At 40.7% G+C, this 17,786-nt stretch overlaps 1 non-coding gene and 3 pseudogenes across 1 annotated transcript; 2 read left to right on the forward strand and 2 right to left on the reverse strand.

The window, feature by feature from the left end:
- Positions 1-3,273: 3,273 nt before the first annotated feature.
- TRNAS-GGA (transfer RNA serine (anticodon GGA)) lies at positions 3,274-3,360 on the reverse strand. The gene has a single exon. It is a non-coding gene; the product is annotated as a tRNA-Ser (tRNA).
- Positions 3,361-3,919: 559 nt separating this feature from the next.
- On the forward strand, positions 3,920-5,981 carry LOC123081995 (photosystem I assembly protein Ycf3-like; annotated as a pseudogene).
- A 2,842-nt stretch (positions 5,982-8,823) lies between these two features.
- LOC123081996 (photosystem I P700 chlorophyll a apoprotein A2-like) lies at positions 8,824-11,471 on the forward strand (annotated as a pseudogene).
- Positions 11,472-11,927: 456 nt separating this feature from the next.
- The window catches only part of LOC123081997 (ATP synthase subunit alpha, chloroplastic-like), a 37,916-nt pseudogene continuing 32,057 nt past the window's right edge, over positions 11,928-17,786 (reverse strand).

Consider the following 17,786-nt stretch of genomic DNA (forward strand, 5'->3'; position numbering starts at 1 on the left):
ACGTCATCATGACGTCAGCAGTCAACTGTGACCGTCGACTGGTCAAACTGACAAATGGGGCCCGTTTGTCATAGACTGTTTAATCTAATTAGGTTTTAATTAATTAACACTAGCTAATTAGGTTAAGTAAACATAATTAACTAAGTTAATTAATTAATCTAATTATTTATTTAATATATTTTTTATTATATATTGGTTTAATCTTTTTTTGAAGGTCAGGGAACTTGGGCCTGCATGTAAGTGGCCCAGGGGGTTTGCAGGTGCTGGGCGAAACGGGCAGCAGGCGTCTGGGCGTTGCCGAACCCGGCAGAGGGCTGCGGGGCGCCGGGGGCCACGGCGCTGGCCAGGCGGCCGGAGCGGCAGCCGCCGCGGCAAGTGGAGGCGCGGGGACGCGGGGCAGCGGTGGTCGGCGAGCAGGTGCAGCGGAGCGGAGCGGGGAGCAAGGGGGAGTGGAGCGGTAGCGCAGGTGAGCCGCGCGGTAGGGTGTGGAGCAGCAGCGCCGGTGAGAGGGGTTGCGCGGGCGGGGAGGCCACAGCACGGGCGCTGGTGACCAGCAGGCAGGGATAGGCGGCCTCACGCGGGTGAGCGTGGCAAGGGGTGCGCAGGGCGCGCACGACGGCGGCGGCGGCCAGAGGCGGGAGCGCGCAGACGCGGACCACAAGGTCAAGGACGGCAGCGGGATTGGCGCGGGCACGGGAACAGGACCGCGGCCTTCAACACGCCGAACTGGAGGCGCGGGTGTCTACGACGTCCGATTCGACGGGGAAAAGAGGGGAACGGACGGCAAAGCTCACCGCGAGGGGGTGGATGGCGAGCTTGTCGAGGGTCGGGGTGGACCGGAGTGTCTGGATCGGGCGATGGCGCGCGTCAGCCGCAAATGAGGAAGAAGATGTGAGAGACGAAGACGGGGGCGTCCCGGCTCCAATCTGGTGATGTAGAAGGCGTAGCGAACGACGGTGGCCCTCCTGAGCACCGAGGCGCGGCGAGGGGAAGCCGGTGGTCATGTGAGCGACGGCGACACGCACTGGTCCTCACGGGTGAGCTCAAATCGAAGGGGGTGAGACAAGGGGGAAGAGTATGGGCGGACTAGGGTTCGTGGTGGAGGTGCGGGAGGCCTTGTAGCTGTCGGCGCTATAGGGGGACGACGCCGTGTCGTCCATCCCACGGCGCATCGCGTGCGCGGGCTCGGGCATGCTGCCACAGAAGGGGAGGGAGAAGACAACAGAGATGGGGGAAGGAAGGCTGGGCCGGCCATTAGTTAGGTGGGCCAAAGAGAGCAGTACTTTAGGTCCACCTCTCTTTTCTTTCTTTAATTTTCTTTTATATCTTCTGTTTTCTATTTTGCCACTGTTTAGCATTTTAGTTTAGTACCAAATGACTTTTGTAATAAATGGAATTTAGCACCTAATTCAATCATAGTGTTTAGGGACCACCCACAAATCTTCGGATTATTTTGAAAGGCTTAAATATTGGTTTATTTGAAAAGGCCAAAATAATTGCTGCTGGACCCTTTATTATTTTCCTAGGAATTTATCTGTGAGTCTAAGTCTGTTTGTTTCTACATGACAATTCCCTAGTGAATATTGACAACATCCCCAACATTTTAGTTTTGCAATTTGAAGAAATTCTATTTTGACTTTATTTTCAATTTTGAATTTAAACTTGGTTTGGATTAAGTGAGCTTTAGCAAACTAGTTGCAATGACATGGCACCATTAACAAAGGTTTACTGTAGCTTAATTACCCAGGCGTCACAAATATAATATGAGTTCTGTGATTAATCGTTTGCTATGTCAGTATCTATACATGTTTATTAAATGTATAAGGTATAAAAGCCCTCTTTCTCTAATTTAGAATTAGAAGGAATTCCACTAACAACACAACGTAATAACTCAATTCGTTAGAACAGCTTCCATTGAGTCTCTGCACCTATCCTTTTCCTTTGTATTCTAGTTCGAGAACCCCTTGTTTTCTCAAAACACGGATTTGGCTCAGGATTGCCCTTTTTTAATTCCAGGGTTTCTCTGAATTTTGAAGTTACCACTTAGCAGGTTTCCATACCAAGGCTCAATACAATCAAGTCCGTAGCATCTACTGATTTCGCCATATCCCCATTCCCCTCTTCTTTGAGACCAGGATTCCTTGTGTAATTGCATCCATCTCTTAGTTTTTTTAATCATTGAGTTCATCACTCAACGTCGTCTAGCAGTTTAGTTCGACTCTATTTAGTTGATTTTACTCTGTTGATTTTACTCTATTTATCCTGTAGTCTAATTCGGTTTTAATTTCGATGTATTCTGTAATGTAAATACAATGAAATTAATTGTGTAAAATGAAATTTCAATAAAATAAAAAAAGGAGTCTTCATGTCCCGTTATCAAGGACCTCGTTTAAAAAAATACGCCATCTGGGAGCTTTACCAGGACTCACTAGAAAAACACCTAAATCCGAAAGTAATCTTAAAAAAAATTCAATTGTGGGGAAAAGGAGCAATATCGTATTCGTCTTCAAGAAAAACAGAAATTGCGTTTTCATTATGGTCTGACAGTACTTAGATATTTACATATCGCTGGAAAAGAAAAAAGGTCAACAGGCCAGGTTTTACTACAATTACTTGCAATGCGTTTGGATAATATCCTTTTTCGATTGGGTATGGCTTCAACCATTCCCGGGGCCCGCCAATTAGTCAACCATAGACATATTTTAATTAATGTTCATATAGTCAATATACCATGTTTTCGTTGCAAACCCCGAGATATTATTACTACGAAAGATAACCAAAGATAAAAAGGTCTGGTTCAAAATTATATTACTTCATCGGACCCGGGGAAATTGCCAAAGCATTTGGCGATTGACACGTTGGAATATAAAGGACTAGTAAATAAAATCCTAGATAGGAAGTGGGTCGGTCTCAAAATAAATGAGTTGTTAGTTGTAGAATATTACTCTCGTCAGACTTGAACTTAACGATAAAAGGAAAGGTTCATAGATTTTTCTTCCCCTTCCCCTTTCCCCGAACTAAATCGCCCTAAGACCATTACCATTAATTTGTATTTTCCCATCAACTAGCTAAAATTGATTAACCCTAGGATTAGGATCCTTTTTTTCCTTTTTTCCTCTATGTGTATTTTACATACCACGGTAATTTGCTATAGAGAATTTCTAATTTCTATTAAATCAAAATAATATAATATAAGATATTATATTATTGGTGGAAAATATTGTTATTTGATTTGATACATTGTGATCCTTAACGTTGATGAATTAAGAAAAACGGAAAGAGAGGGATTCGAACCCTCGGTAAACAAAAGTCTATATAGCAGTTCCAATGCTACGCCTTGAACCACTCGGCCATCTCTCCTACATAACTTATTATGGCGAATAAACTGAGTGGATGGCGAGTTTTCTTATTCCTGCAGTACAGGTACAACCGCAACCACTCGGGGGTTCCATAGTTCTATTGGAAAAATTCCTTTTGATCTAAGTGGAAGGATACATGATTTTTTATTAGAAATTGCACTCGCTATAAAATAAAAGTTTTAATTTGGGTTTTCCCGCAACTAAAGAAAAATAAAATGGAAGAAATCTTCTTATTGCATAATAAAATAAAGAAACCTTAGAATTCCGTTTGCATAATATACGCTACACCATACTATCGAAATCAAAAATAGGGTATGAGACAATTAATAACTTTGAAAACACAAAATAGTTTAACATAAGTTGTTGTTCAGAAATAGGAAAGCAGAATGAAATCCAGTCTTAGTCAAATATTTCATATCTCTTCTTATCCATTTAAACATATGGATTTAGAGTAGAGCATATGGATCAATCTATTTATAATTATAAGAATCGAATGTGTTTGTTTTTATGTTATTTTGTGAAGAAATTAAAACAATTCTATATAGAATGGGTTGGGAATTATGCCTAGATCCTGTGTAAATGGAAATTTCATTGATAAGACCTCCTCAATTGTAGCCAATATTTTATTGCGAATAATTCCGACAACCTCAGGAGAAAAAAGGCATTTACTTATTATAGAGATGGTGCGATTTGACTCTTTTTTTGCTTTTTTTAGCCCTACCTATATCTCAGTCTTACGAAAAAGAGAGGGGGTTGGCATAGAGAGAACCAAATTTGTAAACCAAACAAACCCATGCTTCGGGAAGGTGACGCAAACTAACAATTCCTTTCGTCGTGTATCCTCGATTGATGCGGCTTCAGATACTTCAATTGTAGATTTGAGTATTGAGCGAAAGGTTACACCTACAGGATATGGTATGGTATGGATTACAGGCCAATCCTACTCTATTAGTATTCATAGGCAGCATAGGGGAGAAAAGCACTACACCTAGAAATAGGAATCAAAAAGAGAAAAACTTTGTTAGAAATTACCCCTTTCCTGATCGGTATCAGGGCTGGGAAGAATGGCTGGGATAACAAACAACCATCAGGTTTGTACTTTGGATACCCCTATAACCATCAAAGATCGTTGAAGTAGCTAATTCCTCTAAATAGGAGGCGTTGAGAACAAAGAAATTATTGGAGCTATCGTTTTCCTCTAGCATTAAAAGAATTCATTGGTGTTAAGAAAAACCTCTTGTGGGAAGGTTGGCTAGAGATTTCTTGGAAAAATACCAGCCCCTTTTGGTTCATAATGAGACGGGACTAATTCTATTTTGATGCTATAGATTATTTCGCTTAGTACTATTATGTACAGAAGGGAGGAGCCGTATGGGATGAAAACCTCATGTACAATTTTGGAACGGAGATTTTTTGAATAGAATGAACGACCGTAACGGATGTTGGCTCAATCCGAAGGAAATTATGCGGAAGCTTTGCAAAATTATTATGAAGCTACACGACTAGAAATCGATCCCTATGATCAAATTTATGTACTCTATAACATAGGCTTTATACACACAAGCAATGGAGAGCATATAAAGGCTTTGGAATATTATTTACGGGCAATAGAACGGGACCCCTTCTTACCGCTAGCTATTAATAATATGGCCGTGATCTGTCATTACGTGCGACTATCTCCACTATAGGAAAAAAAGAGGATCAAATTTTCTAGTAAATACTAGAAAAAGGGCTTTCTACATAGGGATCGTAAAAACAACGATTTTCCCTATCAGTTGTAGGAAGGAAGGACACTTCACGAGAATCAAAAAACGAAGAAAGTATGGCCTATACTACTACTCTATGGATAAAGTTTCTCAAATTGATAGAGAAAGCACCGTAAAGATCAATTAGTGAGCGACTGGGTCGATAAAACTAAAAAAACTGCTTACTTATCCCATGATATGGGGCAAAATTTAGGAATCCGCTTATGTAATAGAGCCGATCCACTAAGGGATTAAGCAGCGGTGTAGTATCAGATCCCAAAGATAGTTCCTTTTTCTTTCTTATGGGAAAAAGTCTTTTTCAAGGATTCTATAGACATTTCATATATCAAACCGGGATAGTTACCTTTCAGAAAATTTGAATGAAGCCTCTATATCTATCTATACTTCATTCTTCTGAAGGCGGGAAAAAACAAACTGATTATTGATAAAAAAATTAGGGTTTGAAACTTAGGCAATTTATTTCTTCTGCTTAAACCAAGAAGAAATTGGATCAATTTTTGATATCGAATTCAGTTAAGATAGGGGAAATTCAGATAGCAATTTCTGAGCTGTATGAGGTAGGAAACTCTCAAGTACGGTTCTAAGGGAAGGAACTTCCTATTCCGACCGAGGAGAATAGGCCATTCTACAGGGTGATTGGGAAATTACGGAAGCTTGGTTTGATCAAGCTGCTGAATATTGGAAACAAGCTATAGCGCTTACTCCGGGAAATTATATTGAAGCACAGAACTGGTTGAAGATTACGAAGCGCTTTGAATTTGAATAAGACCATGCTCCTTCTTTTTCATAAAATGGGTGGATTGGTTGTTGATCCATTAATCTAATAAATTAGGTCGTAAGATCGAATCAAGAATTTCATTATATCCATTTCTTATACCTTCTATTTTATATGATATTTCATAAGAGTAAACCATAGGGATAGGGTCTAGAATAGAAGTAATAAAGTGAATAAAAGAGTGGGCAATCTAAATATTGCTAATATATTATGACCATCTTATTAATAATTCTAATGAGTTATCTTGGAATTTAGAATCAAATAAAAAACCCTATATTATGCTCAAGCAAAGTAGATATAGATAGGAGCTTATGCCCTCAAAAAAAATACACTAGTTTCTGAAATTAAAAATAAAAAAGATTTTTTTCTTACATCGAGAAATATTTGTTTTTCAAGATAAACAATGTCTGTTAGGCACCTAATCTTTATGTCATAATGACCCAAACTCTTGCCTCGGATTGACTTCAATATATAATTGCTCCAGTGAATAACTAAAAAATAGAAGGATGGTAGATAGTAAAGAAAAGAACTAATCACAATATCTATCTTTCGAAATCTATCTTTCAAAATATATATCTTTCAAAGATTCACTAGAAAGACAGTTGGCGAATCTCTTTCTATGTCTTGTCCGGAAAGAGGAGGACTTAATGATTATTCGTTCGCCGGAACCAGAAGTAAAAATTGTTGTGGATAGGGATCCTGTAAAAACATCTTTTGAGGAATGGGACAGACCCGGCCATTTCTCAAGAACACTATCTAAGGGCCCTGATACTACCTCTTGGATCTGGAACCTACATGCTGATGCTCACGATTTTGATAGTCATACTGGGGATTTGGAGAAATTTCTCGAAAAGTCTTTAGTGCTCATTTCGGGCAACTTTCCATTATCTTTCTTTGGTTGAGTGGCATGTACTTTCATGGCGCCCGTTTTTCCAATTATGAAGCATGGCTAAGTGATCCTACTCACATTGGACCCAGTGCTAAGGTAGTTTGGCCTATAGTGGGGCAAGAAATATTGAATGGTGATGTAGGAGGGGGTTTCTAAGGAATCCAAATAACCTTTGGTTTTTCTCAGCTTTGGCGAGCATCTGGAATAACTAGTGAATTACAACTCTATTGTACTTCAATTGGTGCATTGATTTTTGCAACGTTAATGCTTTTTGCTGGTTGGTTCCATTATCACAAAGCCGCTCCCAAATTGGCCTGGTTCCAAGACGTAGAATCCATGTTGAATCACCACTTAGCGGGATTATTAGGACTTGTGTCCCTTTCTTGGGCGGGGCACCAAATTCATGTATCTTTACCAATTAACCAATTTCATGACGCTGGGGTGGATCCTAAAGAGATACCACTTCCTCATGAATTTATCTTGAATCGGGACCTTTTGGCTCAACTTTATCCTAGTTTTGCCGAAGGAGCAACCCCTTTTTTCACTTGAAATTGGTCCAAATACGCAGAATCTCTGACTTTTTGCGGAGGACTAGATCCAGTAACCGGTGGTGTCTGTCTGACCGATATTGCGCACCATCATTTAGCTATTACTATTCTTTTCCTAATCGCATGTCATATGTATAGGACCAATTGGGGTATTGGCCATGAACTTAAAGATATTTTGGAGGCTCACAAGGGCCCATTTACAAGACAAGGCCATAAGGGTCTTTATTAAATATTAACAACGTCATGGCATGCTCAATTATCTCTTAACCTAGCTATGCTAGGCTCTACAACCATTGTTGTAGCTCATCATATGTATTCTATGCCTCCCTATCCATACCTAGCTACTGACTATGGTACACAACTTTCCTTGTTCACAGACCACATGTGGATTGGCGGATTTCTAATAGTCGGTGCTGCTGCACATGCAGCAATTTTTATGGTAAGAGACTATGATCCAACTACTCGAGACAACGATCTATTAGATCGCGTCCTTAGACACCGCGATGCAATCATATCCCACCTTAACTAGGTATATATATTTCTAGGTTTTCACAGTTTTGGCTTGTACATTCATAATGATACCATGAGTGCTTTAGGCCATCCACAAGATATGTTTTCGGATACTGCCATACAATTACAACCTATCTTTGCTCAATGGGTACAAAATATCCATGCTACTGCACCTGGCGTAACAGCTCATGGTGCAACAACAAGTACTAGCTTAACGTGGGGAGGCGGCGAGTTAGTAGCAGTAGGTGGCAAAGTGGCTTTGTTACCTATTCCATTAGGAACCGCAGATTTTTTAGTCAACACATTCATGCATTTACCATACATGTGACTGTATTAATACTTTTGAAAGGTGTTTTATTTGCCCGGAGTTCCCGTTTGATACCCGATAAAGCAAATCTAGGTTTTCGCTTTCCTTGCGATGGGCCTGGCCGAGGGGGAACATGTCAAGTATCCGCCTGGGATCATGTTTTCTTAGGTTTATTCTGGATGTACAATGCAATTTCGGTAGTCATTTTCCATTTCAGTTGGAAAATGCAATCAGATGTTTGGGGTACTATAAGTGATCAAGGGGTGGTAACTCATATTACAGGGGGAAACTTTGCACAGAGTTCCATTACGATTAATGGGTGGCTTCGAGATTTCTTGTGGGCACAAGCATCGCAAGTCATTCAGTCTTATGGTTCTTCATTATCTGCATATGGTCTCTTTTTCTTAGGTGCTCATATTGTTTGGGCCTTCAGTTTAATGTTTTTATTCAGCGACCGTGGTTATTGGAAAGAACTCATTGAATCTATCATTTGGGCTCATAACAAATTAAAAGTTGCTCCTACTACTCAGCCTAGAGCCTTGAGCATTATACAAGGACGCGTTGTAGGAGTAACCCATTACCTTTTGGATGGAATTGCCACGACATGGGCATTCTTCTCAGTGAGAATTATTGCAGTAGGATAGTGGCTAGGAGGATTTGAAAGGCATTATGGAATTAAGATTTCCCAGGTTTAGCCAAGGCTGAGCTCAGGACCCCACTACTCGTCGTATTTGGTTTGGTATTGCTACCGCACATGATTTCGAAAGTCATGATGATATTACTAAAGAACGTCTTTATCAGAACATTTTTGCTTCTCACTTTGGGCAATTAGCAATAATCTTTCTATGGGCGTCCGGAAATCTGTTTCATGTAGCTTGGCAAGGAAATTTTGAATCATGGATACAAGATCCTTTACATGTAAGACCTATTGCTCATGCGATTTGGGATCCTCATTATGGTCAACCTGCTGTGGAAGCCTTTACTCGAGGAGGTGCTGCTGGTCCAGTGAATATTGCTTATTCTAGAGTTTATCAGTGGTGGTATACAATAGGATTACACACCAATGAGGATCTTTATACTGGAGCTCTTTTTCTATTATTTCTTTCTACGTTGTCCTTAATAGCGGGTTGGTTACATCTACAACCCAAATGGAAACCAAGCCTTTCATGGTTTAAAAACACGGAATGTCGTCTCAATCATCATTTGTCAGGACTTTTCGGGGTAAGTTCTTTCGCTTGGACATGACATTTAGTTCATGTTGCTATTCCCGCATCCAGGGGGAGTACGTTCGATGGAATAATTTCTTAGATGTATTACCCTATCCCCAGGGGTTGGGACCCCTTTTGATGGTTCAATGGAATCTTTATGCCTAAAACCCTGATTCGAGTAATCATTTATTTGGTACCGCTTAAGGAGCGGGAACTGCCATTCTAACTCTTCTTGGGGGATTCCATCCACAAACACAAAGTTTGTGGCTGACCGATATGGCTCACCATCATTTAGCTATTGCATTTATTTTTCTCATTGCTGGTCACATGTATCGAACTAACTTCGGAATTGGGCACAGTATTAAAGATCTTTTAGAAGGCATACTCCTCCGGGGGGTCGATTAGGGCGTGCTATGACACAATCAACAATTCGATTCATTTTCAGTTAGGTCTTGCTCTAGCTTCTTTAGGGGTTATTACTTCCTTAGTAGCTCAACATATGTACTCTTTACCTCCTTATGCATTCATAGCACAAGACTTTACTACTCAAGCTGCTTTATATACACATCACCAATATATTGCAGGGTTCATCATGACAGGGGCTTTTGCTCATGGAGCTATTTTTTCATTAGGGATTACAATCTGGAACAGAATGAGGATAATGTATTGGCAAGAATGTTAGACCATAAAGAAGCTAGCATATCTCATTTAAGTTGGGCTAGCCTCTTTCTAGGATTCCATACCTTGGGCCTTTATGTTCATAATGACGTCATGCTTGCTTTTGGTACTCCAAAAAAGCAAATCTTGATCGAACCTATATTTGCCCAATGGATGCAATCTGCTCATGGCAAGACGACATATGGGTTTGATATACTCTTATCTTCAACGAATGGGCCCGCTTTCATTGCGGGTCGAAGCCTATGGTTGCCCGGATGGTTGAATGCTGTTAATGAGAATAGTAATTCGCTTTTCTTAACAATAGGACCTGGGGATTTCTTGGTTCATCATGCTATTGCTCTAGGTTTGCATACAACTACATTGATTTTAGTAAAGGGTGCTTTAGATGCACGCGGTTCCAAATTAATGCCAGATAAAAAGGATTTTGGAAATAGTTTTCCTTGTGACGGCCAAGGGCACAACGGTACTTGTGATATTTCTGTTTGGGACACATTTTATTTGTCAGTTTTCTGGATGTTAAATACCATTGGGTGGGTTACTTTTTATTGGCATTGGAAACATATCACATTATGGCAGGGCAACGTTTCACAATTTAATGAATCCTCCACTTATTTGATGGGATGGTTCAGAGATTACCTATGGTTAAACTCTTCACAACTTATCAATGGATATAATCCTTTTGGGATGAATAGTTTATCGGTATGGGCGTGGATGTTCTTATTTGGACATCTTGTTTGGGCTACTGGATTTATGTTCTTAATTTCTTGGCGGGGGTATTGGCACGAATTAATTGAGACTTTAGCATGGGCTCATGAACGCACACCTTTAGCTAATTTAATTCGCTGGAGAGATAAGCCCGTGGCTCTTTCCATTGTGCAAGCAAGATTGGTTGGATTAGCTCACTTTTCCGTGGGTTATATATTCACTTATGCAGCTTTCTTGATTGCCTCGACATCAGGCAAGTTTGGTTAATTTAGTTTGTTTTTTTGTACTGTATCAGCACCTAGTTCATTACTCTTGATAGAGAGGGAGGATCTGCCTTTTTAAATTTCTTTTTCTATTTATTTTTCCATCTAGGATTAGAACCGTATACTTGGCAATAATAGCAACGACACATTATGGCAAAAAAAGTTTGATTCAGAAGGAGAAGAAGCGGCAGAAATTAGAACAGAAATATCATTTGATTCGTCAATCTTTAAAAAAAGATAAGAAGCAAAGTTTCTCCCTTGAGTTTGAGTGAAAAAAATGAAAATGCGAGAAAAATTGCAATCCCTACTGCGTAATAGTGCACCTACACGCCTTCATTGACGTTGTTTTTTGACCGAAAGACCTAGAGCTAACTATCGACATTTTGGGCTATCCGGACACGTACTTCGAGAAATGGTTTATGAGTGTTTGTTACCGGGTGCAACAAGATCCAGTTGGTAAGGACAAAATACCCTTTCATATTTGTATGGATTTGTGGAATTGATAATCATAGAGGAGCCCTCTTTACCATTCTGTATAAATGGACCATTCTATTTGTATAGATATTGGTAGAGGGGCGTATCCAACCCTCTTTTATCCACTAGTTACCCATCTTTAGTTAAAGAGTATAGAGCAGTTTGGTAGCTCATAAGGCTCATAACCTTGGGGTTGCGGGTTCGATTCCCACTACCGGCTCCATACTCCTTCTTTATGATATATGCATGATATAATATATACATCATGCATTTGTATCTGGATTTTTTGATTTCCTAAAAGAGTTTTGGTCTAATAGTTTTTTCTCGGAAGAAGCAAAAAAATAAAAGAAAGAATAAAATATGAAAGAAAAGCGTCCATTGTCTAATGGATAGGACAGAGGTCTTCTAAACCTTTGGTATAGGTTCAAATCCTATTGGACACAATCTTATTTCTATCTATTCTTTAAATAACTATACTAAACTAAAAACAAAGAAAACTTTTTTGCATGATTCAAATGAAAAAGCTTTCTCAACGATTCCTATTCTACTAACAAGAGTAGACATGCAAAATTTATTTGTTACTGAAGAGAAAACCGTTCCAGCTATTCCTGAATATCTTCCTTAAAAGGATTTCCGCTTGCTCGGTGAATGTCTTGCTAGAAGATATAATTTCTTGGAATTGAGGTTTAGTATCTTTTAGATGTTTACGTAACTCATCCAGAAATTTATTTACCTGTTCAATTTCTAACAAATCAAGATATCCTCTTGTTCCGGTATAAATAGTAGCTATATGCTCTTCCACTGGGAGAGGATTTGCCTGGGATTATTTAAGCAATTCCCTTAATCGTCGACCCCTTGCCAATTGATTCTGACTTGTTTTATCGAGAGTAGAGGCGAATTGTGCAAAGTCTTGTAACTCTGCGAATTGCGCTAGTTCCAATTTTGATTTGCCAGCTACTTGTTTCATGGCTTTAATTTGAGCCATGGATCCTACTATGGAAACAGAAATACCCACATTAATAGCGGGTCGAATTCCTGCATTGAATATATCCGCAGATAAGAATATTTGTCCATGTGTAATGGAGATTACATTAGTAGGAATATAGGCGGAAACGTCTCCAGATTGAGTCTCAACTATTGGTAAAGCGGTCATACTTCCTTCGCCTAAAAGAGAATTTAATTTAGCGGCTCTTTCTAAAAGGCGTGACTGCAAATAATAAAAATCCCCTGGATAAGCCTCACGGCCGGGAGGTCTTCTTAATAGAAGGGACATTTGGTGATAAGCTTGTGCCTGTTTGGAGAGATCATCATAAATTATTAAAGTATGTCGTTCGCGGTACATAAAATACTCAGCCAGGGCTGCTCCCGTATAAGGAGCGAGGTATTGTAATGTAGCAGGTGAATCCGCCATTTCAGTTACCACTACAAAAAAATACACTTTCGTGATGATACGTGTTTGTCACAGTAGGTCGTGTTTTTTGTCATGCATGTACATCCATGACAAATTTATGACAGAATCAAGATAGTCATACCTGTGTTGTCGTAGAAGTGTTCCATGACATTACCAAAATTATCATCACGGAAGTGTCCACTTCCATGTGTTGGGGAACGTAGTAATTTCAAAAATTTCCTACGCACACGCAAGATCATAGTGATGCATAGCAACGAGAGGGGAGAGTGTGATCTACGTACCCTCGTAGACCGACAACGGAAGTGTTATGACAACGCGGTTGATGTAGTCGTACGTCTTCATGGCCCGACCGATCAAGCACCGAAACTACGGCACCTCCGAGTTCTAGCACACGTTCAGCTCGATGACGATCCCCGGACTCCGATCCAGCAAAGTGTCGGGGAAGAGTTCCATCAGCACGACGGCGTGGTGACGATCTTGATGTTCTACTATCGCAGGGCTTCACCTAAGCACCACTACAATATTATCGAGGACTATGGTGGAAGGGGGCACCGCACACGGCTAAGAGAACGATCTTAGAGAACAACTTGTGTGTCTAGGGGTGCCCCCTGCCCCCGTATATAAAGGAGCCAAGGGGGGGTGCGGCCAGCCCTAGAAGGAGGCGCGCAGGAGGAGTCCTACTCCTACCGGGAGTAGGACTCCCCCCTTTCCCTAGTTGGATTAGGACTTGGGGAAGAAGGAAGAGAGGGAAGAAAGGAAAGGGGGGGCGCCGCCCCCTCCTTGTCCAATTCGGACTTGGGGGGAGGGGCGCGCGGCATCCCCTAGGCCTCCTCTCCTCTTCCTCCACTAGGCCCATTAAGGCCCATTAGGTTACCGGGGGGGTTCCGGTAACCTCCCGGTATTCCAGTAAAATGCCGATTTCACCCGGAACACTTCCGATGTCCAAACATAGGCTTCCATATATAAATCTTTATGTCTCGACCATTTTGAGACTCCTCGTCATGTCTGTGATCACATCCAGGACTTCGAACTAACTTCGGTACATCAAAATATATAAAACTCATAATGAAACTGTCATCGTAACGTTAAGTGTGCGGACCCTACGGGTTCGAGAACAATGTAGACATGACCGAGACATGTCTCCGATCAATAACCAATAGCGGAACCTGGATGCTCATATTGGCTCCCACATATTCTACGAAGATCTTTTATCGGTCAAACCGCATAACAACATACTTTGTTCCCTTTGTCATCGGTATGTTACTTGCCCGAGATTCGATCATCGGTATCTCAATACCTAGTTCAATCTCGTTACTGGCAAGTCTCTTTACTCGTTTCATAATACATCATCTCACAACTAACTCATTAGTTGCAATGCTTGCAAGGCTTATGTGATGTGCATTACCGAGAGGGCCCAGAGATACCTCTCTGACAATCGGAGTGACAAATCCTAATCTCGAAATACGCCAACCCAACATGTACCTTTGGAGACACCTCTAGAGCTCCTTTATAATCACCCAGTTACGTTGTGACGTTTGGTAGCACACAAAGTTTTCCTTCGGCAAACGGGAGTTGCATAATCTCATAGTCATAGGAACATGTATAAGTCATGAAGAAAGCAATAGCAACATACTAAACGATCGGGTGCTAAGCTAATGGAATGGGTCATGTCAATCACATCATTCTCCTAATAATGTGATCCCGTTAATCAAATGACAACACATGTCTATGGTTAGGAAACATAACCATCTTTGATTAACGAGCTAGTCAAGTAGAGGCATACTAGTGAAGTTTAGTTTGTCTATGTATTCACACAAGTATTATGTTTCCGGATAATACAATTCTAGCATGAACAATAAACATTTATCATGATATAAGGAAATAAAATAATAACTTTATTATTGCCTCTAGGGCATATTTCCTTCAGTCTCCCACTTGCACTAGAGTCAATAATCTAGATTACACAGTAATGATTCTAACACCCATGGAGCATTGGTGCTGATCATGTTTTGCTCGTGGAAGAGGCTTAGTCAATGGGTCTGCTACATTCAGATCCGTGTGTATCTTGTAAATCTCTATGTCTCCCACCTGGACTAGATCCCGGATGGAATTGAAGCGTCTCTTGATGTGCTTGGTTCTCTTGTGAAATCTGGATTCCTTTGCCAAGGCAATTGCACCAGTATTGTCACAAAAGATTTTCATTGGACCCGATGCACTAGGTATGACACCTAGATCGGATATGAACTCCTTCATCCAGACTCCTTCGTTTGCTGCTTCCGAAGCAGCTATGTACTCCGCTTCACATGTAGAGCCCGCCACAACGCTTTGTTTAGAACTGCACCAACTGATAGCTCCACCGTTTAATGTAAATACGTATCCGGTTTGTGATTTAGAATCATCCAGATCAGTGTCAAAGCTTGCATCAACGTAACCATTTATGATGAGCTCTTTGTCACCTCCATATATGAGAAACATATCCTTAGTCCTTTTCAGGTATTTCAGGATGTTCTTGACCACTGGCCAGTGATCCACTCCTGGATTACTTTGGTACCTCCCTGCTAGACTTATAGCAAGACACACATCAGGTCTGGTACACAGCATTGCATACATGATAGAGCCTATGGCTGAAGCATAGGGAACATATTTCATTTTCTCTCTATCTTCTGCATTGGTCGGGCATTGAGTCTTACTCAATTTCACACCTTGTAACACATGCAAGAATCCTTTCTTTGCTTGATCCATTTTGAACTTCTTCAAAATTTTGTCAAGGTATGTGCTTTGTGAAAGTCCAATTAAGCGTCTTGATCTATCTCTATAGATCTTAATGCCCAATATGTAAGCAGCTTCACCGAGGTCTTTCATTGAAAAACTCTTATTCAAGTATCCCTTTATGCTATCCAGAAATTCTATATCATTTCCGATTAGTAATATGTCATCTACATATAATATCAGAAATGCTACAGAGCTCCCACTCACTTTCTTGTAAATACAGGCTTCTCCAAAAGTCTGTACAAAACCAAATGCTTTGATCACACTATCAAAGCGTTTATTCCAACTCCGAGAGGCTTGCACCAGTCCATAAATGGATCGCTGGAGCTTGCACACTTTGTTAGCTCCCTTTGGATCGACAAAACCTTTCGGCTGCATCATATACAACTCTTCTTCCAGAAATCCATTCATGAATGCAGTTTTGACATCCATCTACCAAATTTCATAATCATAAAATGCGGCAATTGCTAACATGATTCGGATAGACTTAAGCATCGCTACGGGTGAGAAGGTCTCATCGTAGTCAATCCCTTGAACTTGTCAAAAACCTTTTGCGACAAGTCGAGCTTTGTAGACAGTAACATTACCGTCAGCGTCAATCTTCTTCTTTAAGATCCATTTATTCTCAATTGCTTGCCGATCTTTTGGCAAGTCAACCAAAGTCCACACTTTCTTCTCATACATGGATCCCATCTCAGATTTCATGGCTTCAAGCCATTTTGCGAAATCTGGGTTCACCATCGCTTCTCCACAGTTCGTAGGTTCATCATGATCTAGTAGCATGACTTCAAAAGTCTATACTTTTTTTAAATACAGGCCTCTCCAAAAGTCTATACAAAACCATATGCTTTGATCACACTATCAAAGCGTATATTCCAACTCCGAGAGGCTTGCACCAGTCCATAAATGGATCGCTGGAGCTTGCACACTTTGTTAGCACCTTTTGGATCTACAAAACCTTTTGGTTGCATCATATACAACTCTTCTTTAAGTTATCCATTAAGGAATGCAGTTTTGACATCCATTTGCCAAATTTCATAATCATAAATGCGGCAATTGCTAACATGATTCGGACGGCCTTAAGCATCGCTACGGGTGAGAAGGTCTCATCGTAGTCAACTCCTTGAACTTGTCGAAAACCTTTCGCAACAAGTCGAGCTCTGCAGACAGTAACATTACCGTCAGCATCACTCTTCTTCTTGAAGATCCATTTATTCTCTATGGTCTGCCGATCGTCGGGCAAGTCAACCAAAGTCCAAACTTTGTTCTCATACATGGATCCCATCTCAGATTTCATGGCTTCAAGCCATTTTGCGGAATCTGGGCTCATCGTTGCTTCCTCATAGTTCGTAGGTTTGTCATGTTCTAGTAACATGACTTCCAGAACAGGATTACCGTACCACTCTGGTGCGGATCTTACTCTGGTTGATCTATGAGGTTCAGTAGTATCTTCTTCTAAAGTTTCATGATCATCATCATTAGCTTCCTCACTAATTGGTGTAGGTGTCACAGAAACCGGTTTCTGTGATGTACTACTTTCCAATAAGGGAGCAGGTACTGTTACCTCATCAAGTTCTACTTTCCTCCCACTCACTTCTTTCGAGAGAAACTCCTTCTCTAGAAAGTTTCCGAATTTAGCAACAAAAGTCTTGCCTTCAGATCTGTGATAGAAGGTGTATCCAATAGTTTCCTTTGGATATCCTATGAAGACACATTTCTCCGATTTGGGTTCGAGCTTATCAGGCTGAAGTTTTTTCACATAAGCATCGTAGCCCCAAACTTTCAGAAATGACAACTTTGGTTTCTTGCCAAACCACAGTTCATAAGGCGTCGTATCAACGGATTTTGATGGTGCCCTATTTAACGTGAATGCGGCCGTCTCTAAAGCATAACCCCAAAAAGATAGCGGTAAATCAGTAAGAGACATCATAGATCGCACCATATCAAGCAAAGTACGATTACGACGTTCGGGCACACCATTACGCTGTGGTGTTCCGGGTGGCGTGAGTTGCGAAACTATTCCGCATTGTTTCAAATGTACACCAAACTCGTAACTCGAATATTCTCCTCCACGATCAGATCATAGGAATTTTATTTTCTTGTTACGATGATTTTCAACTTCAC

The sequence above is a fragment of the Triticum aestivum genome, chromosome 4A (genome assembly GCF_018294505.1).
Source record: "Triticum aestivum cultivar Chinese Spring chromosome 4A, IWGSC CS RefSeq v2.1, whole genome shotgun sequence".
Classification (NCBI taxonomy): Eukaryota; Viridiplantae; Streptophyta; class Magnoliopsida; order Poales; family Poaceae; genus Triticum; species Triticum aestivum.